At 37.8% G+C, this 25304-nt stretch overlaps 1 protein-coding gene across 5 annotated transcripts in view; it reads left to right on the forward strand.

Moving 5' to 3' along the window:
- The window catches only part of LOC129720980 (Ig-like and fibronectin type-III domain-containing protein 1), a 326155-nt gene that overhangs the window by 140023 nt on the left and 160828 nt on the right, over positions 1–25304 (forward strand). The gene's annotated exons all lie outside the window — the stretch shown is intronic.

Here is a 25304-nt window from a genome sequence, read left to right on the forward strand (position 1 = left end):
CGTAATATGGGATTGTGCAACTTGACAAACTTCGTACTGTCAAGAATTGCAACAAACTTTGAACCATAGCTTTTCCAACCTGTTTCATAGGTACTACTTCGCTGTATTTTTCAATTTTCATTATAATTAACGGGTGTTTCTAAAACAATTCTTTTTGTATGTAGAAAAGCCTTTAAGGCTTTTCTACGTAAAAGTTTAGAAGAATAACTGTTTTATTTATAAAACTGGAAAAAATCAAATATTATAGGTACACACGCCACTACCGTTTTTTCAGAGTTATCTTGTGAATGATTGTTGAGGTTTGCAGGATATTATACATAGTAGAAACCGAGAGACTTTTGCTTTTAAAATTGTTTACCGTGACCTTTCTTGCCGAAATTTTTGTGCAGAACATGCGCTTGTGCAATGCTACTTGATTCGACGCTATTTTAAATAGTACTGTACATGCATAAATAAAACAACAAATACTGGCATAGGAGAAGAGAGAACGAGTTTGCAGATACTTACTCTCATTTCTCTCTGAACGCCGTTGTTGTTGAGTAAAAGAAACTGACGAAAATTCAAAATTTGAGTTGTTACCCGCTAGAACAGTTTTCGGTATGAAATATTCTCATTTTAATATACATTTTTAGTTGTCATTTCTGATTTGGCAGAAACTTTGTACAAGTGTTCTCATAGGCAGAAGATGTCATTTTGTGCCATTGGTTCGAAGCACGACTGACTTGTGAAAAGGGTTATGTAAATGGATGATCTTCTTCTCTTCGAGTCAAGTATATTTTTATTATTATAAAAATAAAACACTGTCCGGATTAAACACAAGAAAGGATTAGCGGATCGGCGTGTAAATTTTTATGCAGAGTTTTTTGGTGCCGAGGAAGGTTATTGTCGTTTGAGGCCCCTCTGGAAGGAGGGGGGGAGGGTTTCCCATACAAATCAAACACAAATTTCTGCATTTCGAAAACCAATCAAGCAAATGGAACCAACCTCCTTCCGTTGTTGTGTCGCACTTGCAAGCACGACTCAGACTGACTTTGGTCTCGATCACACAGGTCAATTAGAGTTATCAGCATCAGCTGACTCTTCTGTGTGTGATGAGACATTCCTTTCAGTCGTATAAATAACGCTTGCACAGTAGGGTGGGGCTCATTTTCAAAATTGTTTGCGGAAATTGTTTTCCAAGGCAAAAAGACCTCCTTGGGGAACATGACGTGTTAACCCCGAGATTGCAAGAGTGTACACTGAAATTGCGAATATCTCAAAAACGGTTGAATTTAACGAGAAACGGACGAAATTTATGCCCAAAAGGGTCACAAAATCACCTGTTCACCTATATAGGCATATGTTTCGTTCTAAAATTGCTTTCGTTTAAAATTTGACCTCTAGGCCCTTTGCGCAACCTCTAGACCTGAGTGAAATTCAACCAATTTTTTATATGTTGCTTATTGAACCCCAAGGAGGTCTTTTTGCCTTGGAAAACAGATCCCGCGGAAATTTTTGAAAATAAGTCCCACCCTATTGCACAGCTGTGTGTGCTTAAACAGCTGTGGATTAGCAATAGAATAAATCGGCAGTGGAATGTGATACGCATATAGATTGTGGAACAGTACCACCGTCCCTCGTAGTTTAATTGGTCAAAACACCATGCCAGAGACAGGGAGATTGCTGGTTCAAGTCCCGCCGGGATGCAGTATATTTTTCCAAGTCTGTATCATATTTCCAGTTCGCTTATTTTTCGCTTTCCCTACTGCACACATAATCGGCTTAATGAACGGAAATGGAACCAAATTTGACATGAAGAAGTACTAAGTGGCAACACATGCCTTCGTGGTGGTTTGATACCCCTCCTTCCTCTAAAAAGAAAGGTCTTTCATACAAATGAAACACAATTTTTTATAACTCTAGAACTAATCAAGTAAATGGAACCAAATTAGATATGAGGATATTTTTGGGACAAGACATATTTATATAGTGGTTTGATACCCCTTCGTCATTTTGAAAGAAAGGGCTTCCATACAAATGAAACACAAATTTCTACATCACTCGAGAACTAATGAAGCAAATGGAACCAAATTTAGAAAGTGAAAATTTTAAAGTATAAAAAATGTTTCTATGGCGGTTTGACATCCCATTAGATCCCTTTTTGAATTCTAAGATGGTGACTTCCGCTCTCTGAAAAACAGCCCGAACACCAACAAATATGGGTATTTCCGTAATCGTGATGATGCACAGAAGCGATTGACAATGGAAAAATGCATCGTACACAAATTACGTAACGCAGGAAGGGGGGGAGGGGGGTTGAGTATGCGTTACTTATTGTCACGTAGGGGGGTGGGGGTAGTAAGGACAGTTACATAACTGTGATGTTTGCTCTAAATTGAAAATTTCGGAGGGGGGTCAGACTGTTCAGCGTTACGTAATTTCATTGGGGGGAGTCATATCGAACGTTAGCTATCGTTACATTGGAATATCTTTCAGAATCATGTCAACCATGATAGAGTGCACTTGCAATCCTGGTTTAGTTTAACTTGACTGATTGCCCATATCAATGCACAGTGGTCCAATATGGCAAAAAGTGGAACTTAATTCCGTAGCGCCTTCTTCCTTCATCCTAGCTTAAAAGTGTCTTCGGAACAATTGTTTGTATGAATGACCCGCATAATTGTAAATTGTCAAAAAGTATGAAAAGTTTACTATACTAAAATTTAAAAAAAAACTTTTTGTGTTAAGAGATAGAAGACAAGATTGTTCAGCAAAGTTGTAGAAGATTCAAAAATATGAAACTATGTTAAACAAATAAAAATCCTATCTTCTTTCAGTACAAAGTTATAAAGTATATTACATTGAACTTACTTAAAAGTTAGTTTTTTGTACTTAACTTTTGTTAGTTGCATTTTACACGAAAGTATTGTTCGGAGGAATTGTTAGTACACACAAAACACACATTTTTGCCAAAGGTCATATCTCCAGGACTTTTCCTTACAAAGTTATATCATATTTTAGCTTATTTTTTCGATAACTTCAGCAACATATAGGTTAAAAAGTTAGTATTTTTGACATGTGAAAACCTACTGTAACATATGCTCGCCGTACTCTAATATGGGTGGATTGGGACAAATGGAACCTGAGGGAGTTTATAGTACTTCAGCTTAACTTCAAGGAAAAGTATTGATATCATGATACCACTTGCCCCTTTTAAACCTATACGTTCTTGAAGTTATCGAAAAATAAGCTAAGATATGATATAACTTTGTAAGGAAAAGTCCTGGAAATATATGACCTTTGGCAAAAATCTGTGTTTTGTGTGTACTAACAATTCCTCCGAACAATACTTTCGTGTAACATGCAACTAACAAAAGTAAAGTACAAAAAACTTTTAAGTAAGTTCCATGTAATATACATTATAACTTTGTACCGAAAGAAGATAGGATTTTCATTTGCTCAACATAGTTTCATATTTTTAAATCTTCTACAACTTTGCTGAATAAACTGTTCTTCTATCTCTTAACAGAAAAAAGTATTTTTTTTTTTATTTTTCATACAGTCAACTTTTCGTACTTTTTGACAATTTGTGATTATGCGGGGCATTCATACAAACAATTGTTTTGAAGACTCTTTTAAGCTCGGATGAAGGTGAAAGGCGCCATGGAATTAAGTTACACTTTTTGCCTTATTGGATCACTGTGCAATGGTTGCTACTCCATGATTGACCCGAATCAGTAATATTGCAAAGAGGATCAACTGAATGGGGCTGGGAGTGCTGAACCATTCTCATTGTACAAATTTTAGTGACACAAACATTTTTCCAAGAATCAATAACGGCGCCGGCCAGGTCCTTGCACTCAGGTGGGAAGAGAAAAGGGAACACGCCGTGTCAGAATCGGTATATTATGCAACTTCAATGCTCGTCGGGTTTCTCTTCGCCAAAAGTTAGTTGACTGTCCAAGCTTTGAAATGAGAGTTATTATTATATTATATATAGTTATTATATTCTATCGGAGAAATCTTGAATAAAAGGAGTTTGATTTTTTTTTAATTTTTTGACCATTAATGGAGACGGTACGCTAACATATATGATATGGTAACGATTTAAGGTGGAACCTCATTGAATCCAAAAATGGCCGATTTTGAGTCACCACTTCGAATTTTCAAAAGCACAAGACTCAGAAATACTCATTACATTCCCTATGAAAATTCTATTTCATGTTTGCTTCACCACAGCAAACATAAAATAGCATTTTCACAGGGAACGCATTAACTATTTCCGAGTCTTGTGCTTTTTTAGACCGTATACTATGTATACAATGATTTACACAACAAACTGAGCTGATTTTGACACACGGTCTAGGTTGAAACTGATTCAACAAATTTAAAATTTTGTTGCCAAAAACGGAAACCCACAGTAATGATTGCTTGGTTCCAGTGCGTCCTGGAAAAGCGGTCAAATACAACACAAGTACAAAGTTACAGAACGTTTCGAAGCTGGCTGGAAATTTTTGGTCTTGAAGGCTATTCGAAACAAGTCATGGTATCATGATCAATGGATGGTAAATTTTACTAATTTAAGGGGAAAACCCGCGGAACACGGAAAGTTCAAATCTTAATCAATCAATGTGTCTTCCCATTTCACACAGCAAATGTATGGAATGCGTAACGCAAGATTTGTACAACGAATACTTTTACATAAATCGAAATCAGGATATATTTTATATGTAAAAAGAATCGTGTTTTTTTTTTTTTTTTGATAAACTACGTTTTCCGGTAAACGATCTGTTTGGGGTGCTTAACCCTAATCAACCCAATGATGCCATGTGGTATAATTTGACACATTGTTCTCGACTTAAAATTAAGATTCAATAACATTTCCATCATTTGAAAATACGTTTATGAAAACCAGTAGATGCCGTTTGACAGAGAAAATCACATCAAGTTAGTTTAGTTTTATAGGTTTAGGTTTAAATTAGTTTATTTGACACGGCACGATACATTTTCTGTTTTACTGAGCCAAGTACAATTCGTATTAATTCTACGTTAGCAGGGAAAGAGGGAGGCCTTTTCTTTATTCTCGCGGCCGACTACGAGCTAGTGGGGATTTAAGGTGAGAGGAGGGGAGATACAATTTTGACTTAAAACTATTTTGGAACTTTGTTTTTCTACTGGTAGAGCAATTGTATTCTTGTTTGTTGTGGGTTCAAAATATTTGTGTAAGCATAGATGCGGGCTCTTCGTTTCCGTGTCTTCAGCATAGCATATTTGTATCCTTAATCTGACAAATAGACAAAGAAAATTTTAAATTTTAATGTCAGCGTTTTTCAGAAAGCAGTATAGCTGTGTCATGTACTGGAGATCACCGCTTCCCAGAATGTCTCTAACGGGTACGTTCGGTTGTTTTCCTCGGGCCCGAAGGGAATCTATAAGCTCGGACCTAACACCACAGTATTCGGTACACGACCAAACAACATGCTCGATGTCATGGTAGCCATCGCCACAAACGCAGTGATTACTGTCTACAAGCCCTATACGAAAGAGATGCGTGTTTAACGTGTAGTGATTGGACATAAGTCTGGACATCACGCGAATGAAGTCCCGACCTACATCCAACCCCTTGAACCATGCTTTCGTCGATACCTTCGGAAAAATGGAATGTAGCCACCGTCCCAGTTCATCTGAATTCCATGATGATTGCCAACTGTTGAGTGTTCTCTGACGCAAAATGCTATAAAATTCATCATAAGCAATTGGTCTTTCATAAATATCGCCATCAATAGCACCCACCTTAGCAAAAGAGTCAGCCTTTTCATTACCCGGAATCGAGCAATGAGAAGGGACCCACGCTAAGGTAACCCGGTAATTTTTATCTGTTAAAGCACTTAAAAACCGCCGTATTTTCCCCAGGAAATACGGGGTGTTCTTCACAGGCTTCATCGATCGCAGAGCCTCAATGGCACTGAGACTATCTGTGAAGATGAAGTAGTGGTCTATGGGTAGGGTTTCGATGATTCCAAGAGAGTACTGAATAGCAGCAAGTTCTGCGACGTACACGGAATCAGGAGCATCGAGTTTGTAGGAGGCGGTAAAATTTTCGTGGAAAACACCGAAGCCAGTGGACTCATCTAGATTAGATCCTTCAGTGTAAAACCTTTTATCATAACTAACATGTTTAAACTTATTCGAAAAAATCTTAGGGATCTCTTGGGGTCTTGATCCGGGATACCAGAAATGTCTTGTTTCATGGTGGTGTCGAAGAATATAGCATTATTAGAAGTATCTAAAAGTGCGACATTGGAGGAATCGTATGAAGAAGGATTAATATCTTGAGCCATATAGTCAAAATATAAAGTCATAAATCTGGATTGAGATTGAAGGTCGACCAACCTCTCGAAATTTTCAATTACTAATGGGTTCATAACTGTGCATCGAATTAGCAACCGGTAAGAGAGATTCCAAAAACGATGTTTCAACGGAAGAATACCCGCTAACACTTCAAGACTCATCGTATGGGTCGACTGCATGCAACCCAAGGCAATACGCAAACAACGATATTGTATTCTTTCTAGTTTCAAAATATGCGTGTTCGCAGCGGAGCGAAAGCAGAAACAACCGTACTCAAGAACTGACAGTATTGTTGTTTGGTATAACCTCAGAAGGTCTCCTGGGTGGGCTCCCCACCAGGTTCCGGTAATCGTACGAAGAAAATTAATCCTCTGTTGGCATTTTCGTGTCAGATACCTAATATGACAAGCCCAGGTGCATTTAGAGTCGAACCAGACCCCGAGATATTTAGCGACTAAAACCTGAGAGATCGTTTTACCCGTTAGTAGGAGCTGCAGCTGAGCTGGGTTATGCTTCCTAGAAAAAACGACCAACTCAGTTTTCTCCGGAGAGAATTCGATACCCAGCTTAAGAGCTTATTCAGACAAATTGTCTAAGGTATCTTGCAATGGTCCTTGCAGATCGCTAGCCTCGCTACCAGTAATGGATACAACGCTATCGTCTGCAAGTTGCCTTAGCGTGCATGAATTTGCAAGACATTCATCGATGTCATTGACGTAAAAATTATATAAGAGAGGACTTAAACATGAGCCCTGGGGAAGGCCCATGTAACTAATTCGGGAAGTTGTCGAATCGCCATGTGAGAAATACATATGCTTTTCTGACAACAAATTGAGCAAAAAGTTATTCAGATTTAGTGAAAGTCCCTGCGAATGAAGTTTCGCGCTTAAAACTTCTACAGAGACAGAGTCAAAAGCCCCCTTAATATCCAAGAACGCAGAAGCCATTTGCTCTTTTCGAGCAAATGCGAGTTGAATTTCAGTAGAAAGCAACGCTAGGCAATCGTTCGTCCCTTTGCCCCGGCGAAAGCCAAATTGAGTATCTGAAAGTAAACCGTTTGTTTCGACCCATTTGTCTAACCGTAAGAGGATCATTTTCTCCATTAATTTCCGGAGGCAAGAGAGCATCGCAATCGGCCTATATGAATTGTGATCAGAGGCAGGTTTCCCGGGTTTCCGAATAGCAATGACTTTTACCTCCCTCCAGTCATGCGGAACAATATTTAGCTCAAGAAACTTGTTGAACAAGTCCAACAAGCGTCTTTTTGCAGAGTCGGGTAGATTCTTCAACAGGTTGAATTTTATTCTATCTAACCCTGGAGCCTTATTGTTGCACGACAGGAGAGCCATTGAAAATTCCAACATCGAAAATGGAGGCTCTTCCGGCGTTACTAAGAACGCGTCGCGAGAGGTTTTCTGTTCAGGTACAGAGTCCGGACAGACCTTTTTGGCAAAATCGAGTATCCAGCGATCTGAATACTCCTCGCTTTCATACGAAACGTCACGGTTCCGCATGCGCCTGGCGGTATCCCAAAGAGTGCTCATCGCTGTTTCCCTCGACAACGCGTTTACGAACCGCCGCCAGTACCCGCGTTTTTTCGCCTTTACTAAGCTCTTCATCTGCCTGCCCAGTGCCTCGTACTTTCGTAGTAGGTTGACAGTGCCGTACTCCCGGTAGTCCTTATACGCCGCGGACCTTCGCGCGTACAGCTCAGAGCACTCTTTGTCCCACCATTTGTTGGGAGGGCGTTGTCTAATCGTTACCCCGGGTATCGGTTTCGTCTGAGCTTGCGTCGCGGCGTCGATTATCAAGCCAGCTAAGAACGCGTATTCTTCCTCCGGAGGAAGTTCCTCGTGAGTCTCGATAGATTCCGCTGTAATAGACTCATAACGCTTCCAATCAATATTACGTGTAAGGTCGTAGGAAATATTGATTGGGTTCGGGGGAGTTGAACCATTAGCAATTGATATAACGATTGAAAGATGATCACTACCGTGGGGATCGTTGATTACTTTTCACTGGCAATCTAACGCAAGTGATGTCGAGCAGAGGGATAGGTCAAGCACGCTTTCACGTGCTGGAGGATTAGGTACACGTGTCGCTTCCCCAGTATTCAAAAGTGTCATATTGAAGTCGTCGATCAAGTTACAAACTAAAGAAGATCGGTTGTCGTCGTACAGCGACCCCCATAGCGAACAGTGAGAGTTAAAATCTCCCAAAATCAAAATAGGTGCGGGAAGCAATTCTGCTATATCAAGGAGTTGCTTCTGTTCAATCCGCGCGGATGGAGGAATATATAACGAAACAAGGCAAAGGTCTTTTCCATTCATATTCGTTTGAATGGCAACAACTTCAATATTCGAGATCGAGGGGAGGTCGGTTCTGAAAAAAGAATAGCACTTTTTGATCCCTAAAAGTACCCCTCCACCGTGTGAGTCTCGATCTCGACGAATGATGTTAAAATCGTGGAAATTAAGTTGGTCATTTGAATTGAGAAAAGTTTTACAAAGCGCGAACGCATCACAATTGTATGTGTTTATCAAATGTGAAAATAAATCAAATTTGGGGATGATACTTCTGCAGTTCCACTGTAACACAGTGACAAAATTCCTAACCTCTTTCAACGTATTAGTCATCGAAAGATACGATAGCTGAAATGAGGTGCCAAGTTGCTGTGAGTTGCTCCAAAAAGGTTTTCACTGTTGGGAGAAGGGCAAGAAGAATGTTTTGAAGGGGATCTGGTATGTTGAATGTTTTAAATATCCAGTCCACAATATCAGATAATTTTATGAACCCTGTTTCTTTTATGTCTTCTGATCGAGAAATGGGTGCACGAGGGGTTTTTGGTGCCCCAGGAAGCGGTGGGTACTCCTGGTTTGATTTGAAATTAAAACCGGGGGGTACTTGCTTCGGTTTTTCTTCACCGCTTCCTTTTTGTGTTGTCTTATTGGTCATTCCGCTAGGGGTTATCTTACGACCTTTACGAGAAAGATTAGGAGAGTTGAGCATTCTCCTCTTCCTAGATCCCTCTGGCAAGGCATAGAAACACCCTTCGTCGGGATCGTCAGATGTACCCTCATCGGTTGGCAAAAAGGAAAAGATGTTTCCTGTCGAGGGTGGCTCAGCCCTCTTGAGCATTTCTGCAAAAGAGCGCTTTGATCGTTCCTTAAGGGAACGCTTAATTTTTTCCTCGCGCTGTTTGTACGCGGGACATGCCGGAAGGTCATGCCGAGTTCCCTCGCAATAAAGACACTTTTCAGTATCCCCACTGCAAGCGTTCTCAGCCTCCGCACTTGCTACAGCGTGCCTTGTTGCAGCAGTAGGTGGCTGTGTGACCTAACTGCTTACAGTTTTGGCAATGCATGACCCGCGGTACGAACAGGCGTACAGGTAGACGAACCCTGTCCAAGCGGACGTAGTTCGGCAGCGCGGATCCGGCGAATGTTACTCGGAAGGAATCCGAAGGGAGGAATTTCTTCTTCCCTTGTTCGATGGATACTGAATGCAATTGCTTGCAATCCAGTATCTTTACACTTTGCATCAAGGGGTTTTTAAAACAGCCAACTCCATGACGCAAAATGTCATCGACAGTGAGATTCCCCTCGGTAACCACACCGTCGATTTCTTCCCTGCCTTCCTTGGCAGGGATGTACACGCGATACTCTCTCGTGAAGAGCTCGTAGCCAGCAATTTCGTTTGCTTGCTTCAAGCTACTCACGACAACTCGCAGTTTGTTCGGCCTCACCTTCGTAATCTCGGTTACGGCCGAAAAATGTTTTGCCAGGTCTTTGCCAATTTGAATAATATTCAATGGCTTCTCTATGGGCCGGAAAAAAACAACGTAGGGACCGCCAGCGGCATCTGGGTAAGCTTTTACCCGTACTTCCGGTACTCTTGGTACAGGACTTGGCACAGGGGAGGGCACAGGGGAAGGTAGGGGTGAGCTGATGGGAGAAATTTCAATTTCTTCCCCGTTTGTTTCCACCTCCAGGAAAAGTTGCACCTGCATGTCGTCCATTTTGCGGGAGCGTTACGCTCTACCGCACACAAACGATAAATATTCGAATATGGGGGGGGGGTTCAAGTAGTTGGTGTTAAATTTTAAAAACAATTTTTCAATCTACAATGGATCAAAAAAAAAAGACAGTAATACTAATTCTAATAACAATAGTAATAATAACAATAATAATAATAATTATTATAGTAATAATATTAATAATAACAATAATAATATCAATAATAATATTAATAATAATATTATAACATAGTAATAATATTGATAATAATAGTAAAAATTCTAAAGGTAATACGTCACCGAACGTCTAAGTCACGACCTCACGGCTGATAGTAGAATTAATCGAGCGTCTCCGCAGAACAAACAATGACGATCCAGCTTCGTGTTGAGACGCAGTGGCCGTGTCCTACACGCGACCTTGTAGATGCCACTTGTAGTTGACTTCCACTCGCTCGATCGTATGATGGTCCGTGCTGCTAGCGGGGTAACAGCGGTGCGGGAGAAAAACTTATTTTCAAAGAGCACATTGAGAGTATACAAGCCAAGTGCATCAAATATACGAGATGTTTATATCCTCTCATTAACAGGAATTCTAAACTTTGTTTAAAGAACAAACTCTTGATTTACAAACAAATTTTTAGACCAGCAATGCTTTATGCTGTACCGATCTGGCCAAGTTGCTGTTCAACAAGGAAGAAAACGCTCCAAAGGATTCAGAATAAAATTCTGAAAATGATTTTGAAGCGTCCTCCTTGGTTTGGTACACTCGAATTACATAGACTTACTGGTGTTGAACCATTAGAAGCTATGTCAAATAAAATTATTAACAATTTTCGACAAAAATCGTTGCAATCCTCAATTGCTACGATAAGCTCTCTTTATAGCCAATAAGTTAGCAATTAAGTTAGTTGTAAGTTTACTTCCCCTTTTCTGACAAGTAGGTTTAAATCCCTACGAATGATAAGTCCTAATTGCGAAAGCAAACAAATCCTAACAATTAAAATTACAAATTTCTAACAGTGTTGAGAAGTCACCATTTGTGATTGGACACACATACTCATTATTTACTAATATTTATCATAAATACTTAAGCTACTAACAAATCCCCCCTTAAAAAAATAAAAAAAAAAAAATAAAAAAATAAAAAAAGCGGTGCGGGAGAATTATTCTTGCTGATATATCAGCTGCGTATCGAATCACTGGCGGGGTAGCCTGCCCCTACCAGTGTGCAGATGTTTCTGCCGATATATAACAGGCTATTGTTATCGCGCAGCACAAGAACTAATCGACAAAAAAACACCCGTACGATAACTCGTGTATTGTTATTTTGCGAACTCAAACGGAGATAAACAATTTGCGTCTAATCGAGACGAAAGCAAAACAACGAATGATTAGTTTTATAGGTGAAGCAGTAGCTACACGAAGTTGAAAAAATTTTAATATTCTCGGGGAATTATGGGCTAATTCGAATTGAACTGTGATTAATTTTCGCGAGCCGTTCACCCATCCATGATAACACCGTCTTTAATCAAAACTGCAATTAGCATTCATCGTTACAACAGAACCTAATTACGACAGTAGCAGAAACATGAAATATGAAACATGCATATGAATAAAACCAGTAGAGTCATAGTTAAAAGCAAAATGATTTGACCAAATCTAATGTCTTTTTATTGTTGTGCTTTGGAATTGAGCTTAGAATTGGCTATCGTAAAACAACCGATAAGTTTTGCGAAAGCTGTTTAGCTTCACGATAGCTAATTACTCAGACGTTTCATATAAGGGTAAAACTAGTTTTGATGGATCATGGACCACCGGTCAGATTAAATCACTTGAGGCGAAAACTCTTGGAATTTTCCGAAAGCTTCTATCGGAAAACATCAGATCCAGCTAATTTTCATCAAAATCACGAGAATCATTTTTATAATAAGGTTTAGGGTAAAGTAGCCTATAGATCTCCCAGCTGGTCTCGAGGTATGATGCTGGCCTAACAAGCCAGTTTTCGTAGGTTCAAGCCTCGGCTTCAAGGCTTTGCTTTGCTAGCCTATAGTGGACCACCCATCCGGTTAACTCAATTTTTAGGAAAACTCGAGGGATTTTTAGAAAACTTCAATCCGGAAACATCTTATCCATCCAATTGCCCTTGAATCACGAGGAACATTCATAAATTCCGCTTTATGTTAGGATAAATTGAGTTAAACTAAGGAGTGGCTCACTACAGGAAAGGAGTCCACTATAAGATAATTAACCCTTCAAAAGAATTAACAGTTTTTCGTCAGCGTGGTACACTGAAGAAAGTGGTCCATCTAAGGTAGTGCTACCCTAAATCCGCAATAATAAGGGTTCCATCAGCATAAACATTTTGTATTATATTTTCCTATCGATAAAAAAATGTATGATTATATCATTATCTCTATATAGAACCAATACACTATACATTCTTTTCTCTTAAATTTTCCCTCGTTCTCTCACACACACACATTTTTTCGTTACCATACCATATGTTTTCATGTACCGAGCGTCTCCATAGATGGTCAAAAATAATGAAAAAAACCTGAATTAATCCACCTAGCAGTGCAGAAACCTTCGTTATACTAACTATTACTACATATAAATTTATACTAACTATTACTACATATAAATTTGTTATGCCAGTAAACCATGAATCGTTTAAAATTAAATTCAAAGATAGTTTTCCAGAGGGTGAACCAAATAACATTACTGAATCAAACATCGAAGAAGTTCTCACATACATTCTCAATACCACAACGGCTTCGTTTTCAAAAAGACCCAGAAAGGAACATAATACGAATTGCAGTAAAGTCCTAAAAGCTCTATAGAAATTATAGTTCAGAATTAAACAGCGCGTTAAATGCTTTGTTACCATAGAAAAGTTGCTTGAACCATACGTGTGACTATTTCACAAAATCAACAAAAAATTTGATAAAATCTGTGAGGATCAAGTGCTAAAAGATTTCATTGAAACTCCTATAACTGCTGTTGAAATGTCAATTCCCAGTACACGTCAGATGCTGTTAAGAGTTGTTAAATTAATTCTATTTCAAATGCATTTTTTCAAAAGTAAAGTTTTTCGCAAGACTTAAGAATTTTGACTGTTTAAAGTGTACTTGGGAACGTAACTCTTGTTGCAGACCTAGGCTGTATGGAAAAATCTGAAACACTTTCAGAACTAGCCGCCAAAGCGAGGTTCGGGATAACATGGATACTTTTATTATAAAAATAACAAATACTCTGTTTGCAATGACCTTTAAATAAATTTGAAATAAATTCAGAAAACAATATTTATATTATACAAAAGTGAAGTGTATCAAGTAAACGAGAACCGGACTTAAATAAGCATTGCAGTTTCCTCTGAAATCTGTTGAATATTGTTAGTAAAAATTTATTAAAAATGAAAGGTTCATTTATTTACACCAGTTAGAACGAACTTCACAGAGTATAAAAATTCTGCACAGATGTCTTTAACTTTCAGTTTCTTCTGAGAAATAAATATTAGTTGTAAAAAAAAGAGAGCGAGAGAAAGAGATATAGTGATATTAAAAAAGGATAGAGAGTGAAATGATCCAAAAAGTAAAATACTCCATGTTTAAAAATTATTTGGTAAATATTCTAAAAATCAAGCAACCAATAAAAAACTCGCTCAGTATGATTTTCAAGAGGATTTGGAGCTTTTATTTGCACTTGTAAACACTTAAATCGAATAATGCATTCTGTGAAAGGCGAACTTTATATTTTGTTTTTGTTCGATTTTGATATCCCACACATATAAGACATCTGTTCAACTGAAGAACCAAAAACGAGACAGAATCTCTTTATTTTAAGTATCGACATCTAGCGGTGGAGAGAATGCATTTTACACTCGAAATTTCATCACGCTTATATTCCATTCATTCAACAAAAGGACCGTATGAGCTCTCGCCGCTTTTTCGTCGAGAGAATCCTTTGTTCTCCCCGGTGCTGCTATAGCGAGGGTGCCTTTTCATGATAAACGTACAGTGCCACCCGCATACGTGCAACGGTTTTTATGTAGATGTACGGTTTTTATGTACGATCCAAGAAAATTTGTTAGACAATGTTTGAATGGTTGAAAGATTTTTAGTTTATTTTGTTATATTGACGTTGATTGTGAATTGTTACTGAATTTCCACTTCAAAGATGTCTTGAATGCGGTCCTGTGTTAAGTGCGGTCGGTCCTGTGAACTTGATTTTGATAGATTAAACTATTCAAGATCACCTTTTTGCCTGGTTATTAAAGCAAAAAAAAAATAGTTTTTTGGTGCATGTTCAAACTATTGGAGCGAACTGTTCGAACGATGCACTGTAAAATCAATGTAGGATGGAACAGCAAAAAATGAATGCGAAAGCTTGGGCACCAATTTGCTGCAGAGTTTTGTTCGAAGTTGCATATCTGTTCTGTGCATATAAACAACATATTTACAAATACTAACGTACACACACACATATACATGTACATAGGCAATGTTCATTTAAAAGAACTGAGTCGATTGGTATACGACACTTGTTAAAGTTAAATACCCAATGTTAAAACATACTCTATCATCAATATCTCAAAATCTAAGCCATTAATCAAAAATCCACTCGGTAGCATTCTGGGGGAGCACAGTAGCTTTCATTTGCATATAAAATCATCAAAATCGGATATTGCGTTCTATAAGAAAGGTGCGTTAGTATTTTGCGTCACATACATACAGACAACATACATACACACACACATACATACACACACACATACACACGAACAGACATTGCTCAGTTCGTCGAACTGAGTCGAATGGTATATACCATTCGGCCCTCTGGTCTTCGGATCTATTTTGCGTTTTTCGACCGGTTTTATAACCTTTGTTTAGTATAACAAAGGTAAAACACTAAATCATTTTATTCAAGTTTTCCCCGATGGAAAATTTTCAATTTTTGAAGGTAAGTGGAATCAGTTGAAAATAGGGTTTGCAATCCCGGGAACGATTTCCCGGAAAATAGCTTTTCCCGGAATTCCCGGATCCCGGAAATAAATCATTTAATAAAACTCCAAGTCAGTATAGTATTTTAACGTAAAAATCATCTTCGCATGTTAATTATCAGGCTTTCATATGCTCTAAGACTGACTTGTTTTAAGTCGTATTGAACTAATTATTCAGTATTCTATCGTTTCCTTCCGGTATGTGGATCGAATAACGAAATAAGGTAGTTAGATAATCAAAATTCTTTCTTGGAATCTTACGCTCTAATCAACGGTGATATAAACTCCAAAAGGGTTTGAAATGTTGTTCTGTCAATTTGGGACTAGCTTTGAGACGCAGTTTATTTAAAAAAATCGCAATGACATAGCAAACATATTTAATAAAAAATAACGATTAGATTTAGTGTAAAAAATATTTTGTCCAAAAATTCCGTACCAAATATAGCAAATATTTTCCTCGTTTCATTTAGTTTTCTCTTCAACAAACTGAAAGAATCGGACACCAGTTTTCAATCGAGTGTAGCAAGAGCTGTAATCGGTGATTTGGAAGTATACACTCGAAATTTCATCACGCTTATATTCCATTCATTCAACAAAAGGACCGTATGAGCTCTCGCCGCTTTTTCGTCGAGAGAATCCTTTGTTCTCCCCGGTGCTGCTATAGCGAGGGTGCCTTTTCATGATAAACGTACAGTGCCACCCGCATACGTGCAACGGTTTTTATGTAGATGTACGGTTTTTATGTACGGTCCAAGAAAATTTGTTAGACAATGTTTGAATGGTTGAAAGATTTTTAGTTTATTTTGTTATATTGACGTTGATTGTGAATTGTTACTGAATTTCCACTTCAAAGATGTCTTGAATGCGGTCCTGTGTTAAGTGCGGTCGGTCCTGTGAACTTGATTTTGATAGATTCAACTATTCAAGATCACCTTTTTGCCTGGTTATTAAAGCAAAAAAAAAATAGTTTTTTGGTGCATGTTCAAACTATTGGAGCGAACTGTTCGAACGATGCACTGTAAAATCAATGTAGGATGGAACAGCAAAAAATGAATGCGAAAGCTTGGGCACCAATTTGCTGCAGAGTTTTGTTCGAAGTTGCATATCTGTTCTGTGCATATAAACAACATATTTACAAATACTAACGTACACACACACATATACATGTACATAGGCAATGTTCATTTAAAAGAACTGAGTCGATTGGTATACGACACTTGTTAAAGTTAAATACCCAATGTTAAAACATACTCTATCATCAATATCTCAAAATCTAAGCCATTAATCAAAAATCCACTCGGTAGCATTCTGGGGGAGCACAGTAGCTTTCATTTGCATATAAAATCATCAAAATCGGATATTGCGTTCTATAAGAAAGGTGCGTTAGTATTTTGCGTCACATACATACAGACAACATACATACACACACACATACATACACACACACATACACACGAACAGACATTGCTCAGTTCGTCGAACTGAGTCGAATGGTATATACCATTCGGCCCTCTGGTCTTCGGATCTATTTTGCGTTTTTCGACCGGTTTTATAACCTTTGTTTAGTATAACAAAGGTAAAACACTAAATCATTTTATTCAAGTTTTCCCCGATGGAAAATTTTCAATTTTTGAAGGTAAGTGGAATCAGTTGAAAATAGGGTTTGCAATCCCGGGAACGATTTCCCGGAAAATAGCTTTTCCCGGAATTCCCGGATCCCGGAAATAAATCATTTAATAAAACTCCAAGTCAGTATAGTATTTTAACGTAAAAATCATCTTCGCATGTTAATTATCAGGCTTTCATATGCTCTAAGACTGACTTGTTTTAAGTCGTATTGAACTAATTATTCAGTATTCTATCGTTTCCTTCCGGTATGTGGATCGAATAACGAAATAAGGTAGTTAGATAATCAAAATTCTTTCTTGGAATCTTACGCTCTAATCAACGGTGATATAAACTCCAAAAGGGTTTGAAATGTTGTTCTGTCAATTTGGGACTAGCTTTGAGACGCAGTTTATTTAAAAAAATCGCAATGACATAGCAAACATATTTAATAAAAAATAACGATTAGATTTAGTGTAAAAAATATTTTGTCCAAAAATTCCGTACCAAATATAGCAAATATTTTCCTCGTTTCATTTAGTTTTCTCTTCAACAAACTGAAAGAATCGGACACCAGTTTTCAATCGAGTGTAGCAAGAGCTGTAATCGGTGATTTGGAAGTATACACTCGAAATTTCATCACGCTTATATTCCATTCATTCAACAAAAGGACCGTATGAGCTCTCGCCGCTTTTTCGTCGAGAGAATCCTTTGTTCTCCCCGGTGCTGCTATAGCGAGGGTGCCTTTTCATGATAAACGTACAGTGCCACCCGCATACGTGCAACGGTTTTTATGTAGATGTACGGTTTTTATGTACGGTCCAAGAAAATTTGTTAGACAATGTTTGAATGGTTGAAAGATTTTTAGTTTATTTTGTTATATTGACGTTGATTGTGAATTGTTACTGAATTTCCACTTCAAAGATGTCTTGAATGCGGTCCTGTGTTAAATGCGGTCGGTCCTGTGAACTTGATTTTGATAGATTCAACTATTCAAGATCACCTTTTTGCCTGGTTATTAAAGCAAAAAAAAAATAGTTTTTTGGTGCATGTTCAAACTATTGGAGCGAACTGTTCGAACGATGCACTGTAAAATCAATGTAGGATGGAACAGCAAAAAATGAATGCGAAAGCTTGGGCACCAATTTGCTGCAGAGTTTTGTTCGAAGTTGCATATCTGTTCTGTGCATATAAACAACATATTTACAAATACTAACGTACACACACACATATACATGTACATAGGCAATGTTCATTTAAACGAACTGAGTCGATTGGTATACGACACTTGTTAAAGTTAAATACCCAATGTTAAAACATACTCTATCATCAATATCTCAAAATCTAAGCCATTAATCAAAAATCCACTCGGTAGCATTCTGGGGGAGCACAGTAGCTTTCATTTGCATATAAAATCATCAAAATCGGATATTGCGTTCTATAAGAAAGGTGCGTTAGTATTTTGCGTCACATACATACAGACAACATACATACACACACACATACATACACACACACATACACACGAACAGACATTGCTCAGTTCGTCGAACTGAGTCGAATGGTATATACCATTCGGCCCTCTGGTCTTCGGATCTATTTTGCGTTTTTCGACCGGTTTTATAACCTTTGTTTAGTATAACAAAGGTAAAACACTAAATCATTTTATTCAAGTTTTCCCCGATGGAAAATTTTCAATTTTTGAAGGTAAGTGGAATCAGCTGAAAATAGGGTTTGCAATCCCGGGAACGATTTCCCGGAAAATAGCTTTTCCCGGAATTCCCGGATCCCGGAAATAAATCATTTAATAAAACTCCAAGTCAGTATAGTATTTTAACGTAAAAATCATCTTCGCATGTTAATTATCAGGCTTTCATATGCTCTAAGACTGACTTGTTTTAAGTCGTATTGAACTAATTATTCAGTATTCTATCGTTTCCTTCCGGTATGTGGATCGAATAACGAAATAAGGTAGTTAGATAATCAAAATTCTTTCTTGGAATCTTACGCTCTAATCAACGGTGATATAAACTCCAAAAGGGTTTGAAATGTTGTTCTGTCAATTTGGGACTAGCTTTGAGACGCAGTTTATTTAAAAAAATCGCAATGACATAGCAAACATATTTAATAAAAAATAACGATTAGATTTAGTGTAAAAAATATTTTGTCCAAAAATTCCGTACCAAATATAGCAAATATTTTCCTCGTTTCATTTAGTTTTCTCTTCAACAAACTGAAAGAATCGGACACCAGTTTTCAATCGAGTGTAGCAAGAGCTGTAATCGGTGATTTGGAAGTATTTTAGATTCAGCAGACTTGAGCACGTATATATAACATTTTTGAGCCTAAAGAAAAATAGTCAGCGGATCTGAAGCGATTGTTTGACGACATGAAGACCCTTAATCCTCCTCTCCTGCAAATATATGCTACAAAAATTGATCACGAATTTCTGATGTTATTCAAATCATATTTGTTTATTTGTTCATCGCCTTTGATCACATCGTACAGACTGGTTTGTCTTATGCTATATATTTAATTCTATTTTTAAAACTATTTTTGGTCAAGTTAAAGTCAAATAAATCACTGACGTCATTGAATCCTCTTAGGCAGGAACTGAGCGGATTGTTATAACCATAGCTTGTGTTATCACCATAGCTGGTGTTATAACCATAGCTTGTGTATTCAAGTGTGTTGTATTTCATATGTTTTTTGTACTTCAGGTGAATTTAGAATGAAATTGTAAACAATTTTTTGTTGCCTTTTACTGATAAACTTCATTGAAAATCTCATTTTTTGTTAAAAAAATTTTCCCTTCCCGGTTCCCTGAATTCCCGGGAAATGAGATTTTTAATTCCCATTTCTCGGGAAATCGATTCCCGGGAATATTGCAAACCCTAGTTGAAAATACCCATGCCTTTTATGTACAAAATTAATCAAATGAGGAGAAAAAATGGACAAATCCGTTCTTGAGTCAAATCCTGACACAGTAGCTCTACGTCAAACTTGCGGTCGTGGCTTTGCACACAAACCTTTCAGGTCATTGAATTTATGCTTATAAACAATAAGAATGCTTATAAACAAACCAGAAAAAAATCTACTCTTTTGAACAATATTTCAATAAAGCATTCCATCTCTAAAAAAGTAATACAATTGTCAAAGATATGTGACTATTTAAGCTATTTGATCTCGCTGTTTCTGACTACCATCTGACGATATGTGAACCATAATGAAGTGCAGTTGCAATCCTGGTGACGAAAAACAAAGATGTCGACTATTTGAATTTTATCCTTCAAAACTAAAGTCGTGGAAATCAACTTGTTGTATGAATAAATGTTACAATCTACTGTAACAATAACCTCTAAGAAGAATCGAACGGATTATACTTAGAAGCCTCAACCAACGACAATAATGAAATGGGACAATATTGTACGTAAATCACCTAAAAACTAAGGTATTACAAGTAACGATTTGTCTTTTTAGTTTGAACAGATCCAATATTCAATTCGCTATGTATTTGCAGCCAATCTTTGCAAGTTTATGGATCCAATTGAAAAATCCCTTGCTTTAAATGTTCAAAGTCAGTTGAATAAAGAGAATAAATTGGGCGAGATGAAGTTTTCCAGGTCAGCTAGTTGCTAATTTTATTTGTAGCCAAAACGGTAAGTTAACTGTTCACCAGTAATGAAGATCTACTCCACAGTAAAATTGACCCATCATAATCATAAAAACGCGAATGTTTTAGGTGAACTTGGTTATTTGCGATGAATACTGTACCTTGTTTGAAGACAAAAATTAACGATGAGGAAGGAAACCAGTCAATCAGTAATCAGTTGCCGTCAAGAGGCCGTGGGTTGACGGGTATCTACGCTGTTTTCAATCGATCTTGATCTCATTTGCGCCTCTTTGCACTTATGGATTATGCAATTCATAATTAATGGTCTGCATCTGAAGATCAACATTATTTTTTTTAAATGGACATAGGAACAATGCAATTCGGATTGAAAATTTTGTAAAAAAAATGAGTTATTATCAATAGAAACAGTATTTTCCTGACAGGCGGTCTCTGCAATACATTTTTTTCATGGATTCAATCGTGGAACTCAGTATTCGACAATAGTGCCTAGACTAATAACCACTATTTGAAACAGCCAAGTATAGCAAATGATATAAAAACACATTGTTATTGCGCATGTTTTCTCAGTTTGCTTCTTCCTGCTGACTCTTACGGTTATGTACAGCTTTTGTAACAAATTTCATAGAAGAGTTCCCGCGCTATTATTATATGACTCATAGTCAAATCAATTCGTTCCATCTGTAGTCTTACTTTTTTTGTACACTGAGTACAAACCTTCCACTATTTGACGTAGGACTACGACTTCGTTTTCTGCACTGGAGTACGTTCTGGCGTGATACCAAATCCAGCCAAAACAGAGTGACTCCTTTGTGAGACCGGAGGAAGGAAAACAGGCAGCTTTCTTCGTTTCATAACGTTTGCATTAAAAAAGTGAACAAAAATTGCCGATTTTTGCCGGTCTACCTTCACACGCACTGACGAAACCAACCATGCAGCATCAATCATAGTAACCCATGAGTCAGCAGAAAAAACTTGGCAGCTCTATTATAATAAGTCGAACTATAACAGTGATAAACAGTAAAGCTACTCCGTTCAGTAGTGAGCGCGTTTGAAGAACGTTACTCCACCGAGTCGAAAACGGCCATCGTGCGGCACTTTGTGGACGCCCGTTCCCGCATCTACAACAGGTTGGTGCTATTGGACAACAGTCATAACATCGAAAGAAAACCCGGTTCTAGACGGCCAATGACTCTGAACAACAAGAAGCTTCAAAGGATGCTGAATAGGAAGACCAAGGAAAAAGTGACTACATCGTGGCGAGCGCTTGACCGTTGGTGCAGCCGGCCAAACAGTGAATAAGTAGCTGGCGAACATGAACATACATGTTGGAAAGCGGCAGGCCTGTCCCCTGGTCTCGGAGCTGCAAGCAATAACGCGGCAGCAGCGGCTGAATAAAATGGTCAAGTCGATTTTTTCATGTAAAGAAAAAAAGTCGATTTTTCCGGCGAATCGCGACGTGGCACTAGTGATGGACGACGAGACCTATCTCACCCCGGATGGTAATGACTGGTAGGGCACTTCGTATTTACTTCCCCCTAGAAGGAAGTGAGCGCCGATGTGATGCTCATTTCACAAACCAAGTTCTCCAAGAAGGTTCTACTGTGGCTGACAATCAGCGAGAAGGGGATATCAAAGCCGCTCTTCTTTTGTTTCGGACTGGCCGTGAACGGAGCAATTTATAGTACGAAGTGCCTGCCGGAAGTTGCGTGGTTCATGAAAAAATGTCAAAAAAACGCGAAGAAGCGGTGGCCGGCTTTGACGACGCGGCTGAATATCGATGTGATACCCAAGTCGGCGAACCCGTCCAACGTACCCCAGCTGCGTCCCATCGAGAATTTCTAGGCAAACCTGAAGCGTAAGATCTATTCCAACAATTTTTTTCGCGAAAACTGAGGGAGAATTGATAAATGAAATGGTTGATGGTGCCGGGTGTTATGCATGGCTTGCTGAATTTTTCGTACCCGCAGATCGCCTACCACACCAAGTACTTCCCGACAAATTACACTGGGGTCGCTTTTTACGCGGGTCGTCTTTATACGTTTTTTTAAACAGGATATTTTTTCAATAACGCGGCTTGTTTCTACTCGATTCGGAAGATGATTCGTACGCGGTATCAAATAAGTTTAGTATAAGCAGTGCTGAGAAAAATCACCGCCTAGAAACTCAAACAGACTGATATCAAGCCAACCTTAGCGTCAAATATCTTTTCTATGCACAAACATAAACTGTAGCTAGACAACGGTCGCTAGACAGATCGAAATGTTGATTTTCGATGAACACGTTTGTTGGTATTCATTCCTCAGTCAAAGTTCACATTCGTTTATATGTTGTTAAAGTTGAAATTCATTATCATCACCACGGAAATGAGAACGAATATCAGTGTCAGTAACTTGTACTGAATATTTGTATTACGTTGAGCTCAGATGCAATATTCAATATTAAATTTCTGGGATTCGACAAGCAACCGACTGACCTAGACCAGTTCATACGTAATTACAGCAGCCATCATAGCATATAATTCATTAAATTTACTTAAGTTATAACGTTTAATACGTTTATTCTAATAAATGATATTTCTCATAAATAAGTTCAATCATAATCACAAACTTATTATTTGAATTCATGAACAATTGATCAGCTAAAGCGACCTGTCTATTGGTGATGATTCTTAGTTTCTTCTGTGTAATTTCATCACCTTTGAATAAACCATGCTCATACGCTTCAAAAGAATGACTAGTACGGATATGCCGGATGATATTCCCGACGTCCAAAACGACTTAGGAATGTTTGCATTCGCTCCCAACATCAATTTGACATCGCCCACGTGCAATCAGCGGTAAAGCAACTTCCTGTAGCGTACGCTTCCCTAAAAGAAGATTTTTAATGTTGAAGCACTTTTTACAACGTTGAAAACATATGGACGATAACCATACCTGCACAAAGCTTTCTAGTTTTGATAATATCGTTATCACGAGAAGAGCTTCCAGTTGGTATTGCTATCCATTTCAGATTATTTGCGAAATAAAAAAAATGTAACTGCACTTCAAAAAATATCAGTACCTCAAATCGAAATTGATTTTTTTGCCTTTGAGTTTCATTTTCACGGTTGCAATTTTTGAATTGATAGATGAACCAATACGAATATCTTCTGTTTCGTTCTTGTTGGGTATTATATTCATTTTGAGACGTCAAGTAACGATGAACACTTTTGTTTACATCGCATATCGGATAGTGAAACCGATTGTCATGGTAATATGTATCACCTACACGACGAAAAAGCATAGTTTCAATGTTGTGAAACTCATTTGATAATTTTAACCACTGAGTATAAGTATATATAATCTAATCTTTTAAATGCGGTAAAAACAACCGCGTAAAAAGCGACCCCAGTGTAGTTGACCTTTTTCTTCTAGAACTTCTCCGCAATTTCTAAATAGGGCTTGCCTACGAAAAACCCCTGGCTTGGGATCTGCATGGCGACCGCTCAAATGCACGATGCTTTTCGGCTGCACAAATCACTCGCGGTATAGCTTCCTGGCGCGAGATTTTACCACCGTTTTCGGTTTATCTGTTCGGTTAGGCGCTCTGCTTACCTTGGAGACCTAAAGGCCGGCCTGCTTTATTGTCTGTTGGACGAACCAGACGAAATAATTGTCCTTCTTGGTTGGGACGGGACGTGAAAGGTTCGAACACCACACTTCTTACTTGGAAATCATTCCAATAACCACTTGACAGATTTTGACGAAATTTTGCACATGTAATCGTGTAATGTGTAAACTAATTTTACCCAAAATTTAATCAATTTTTACCTGTGCAAAAAAGTTGTAAGCAAAAAAAATGTTGCATATTTTTTCGAGTACTATATTTATTTTTGTTAGGGAATTAGAATTACGTTGTCCATTGATGTGAACTTTTGTAATACTATCTTTACTCAGAAGTGAAAAATTAAGGTCGAATTTCCACCAACAATGAATCAATCATATATTTTTAGAGCCATAACGGTTTGTTTGAGAGTAGAGACCGTATTCGACAAAGTTGTAAAAAATAATTTTGTCATTTTGAAAAATTATAAACATTCTACACAATTCATTCAAAATTACCAGTAGCACAAAATGATAGGATCAACTGGGTCATTGAATTTCGCTTTTATGTATATGTTATATTACTTTTGATGTACATAATTAAATCCTCTTGGAATTATAACTAACTAATAACTAAGAGTGATAATAGCTGACGCACTCATGAAATTAAAACCTACCTCCTACTCTTCGGAAATTAAATGGCCATCAATAACTGCATTTCAAAAATACAATCAATCACTTTTTCAAATAAAAGGGTACCACTTGTAAACAATACTATAAAACATTAACAGGTGCTGAGGTTGTGTATACACTTCACCATTAACGAATTAAAATAAATCCACCGTTTTTTTTTTGTGTTCATACTCCAGCAAATGAATCACCGCACGATAGAACTCGACCATACAGGAGCAGGCACTCGTGCAATCCTGAGTAAACAATAATCGGCCAATTGCCGAGTGACCCCAAACCATTAACCGTCTATGTAAATACATCGCAAATGGCAATCAAAATAATGGAAAACGAAATGTAATTAGCACATTGAAGCGACTGAATTGAATAGTCTCGCCATCGGATGAATGCTGTATTTGCGGTGGCGGTCGGATTTGTGCTGAATCTTGATTATTAAAATTCATAATTCTT

This window comes from Wyeomyia smithii, chromosome 2 (genome assembly GCF_029784165.1).
Source record: "Wyeomyia smithii strain HCP4-BCI-WySm-NY-G18 chromosome 2, ASM2978416v1, whole genome shotgun sequence".
Lineage (NCBI taxonomy): Eukaryota > Metazoa > Arthropoda > Insecta > Diptera > Culicidae > Wyeomyia > Wyeomyia smithii.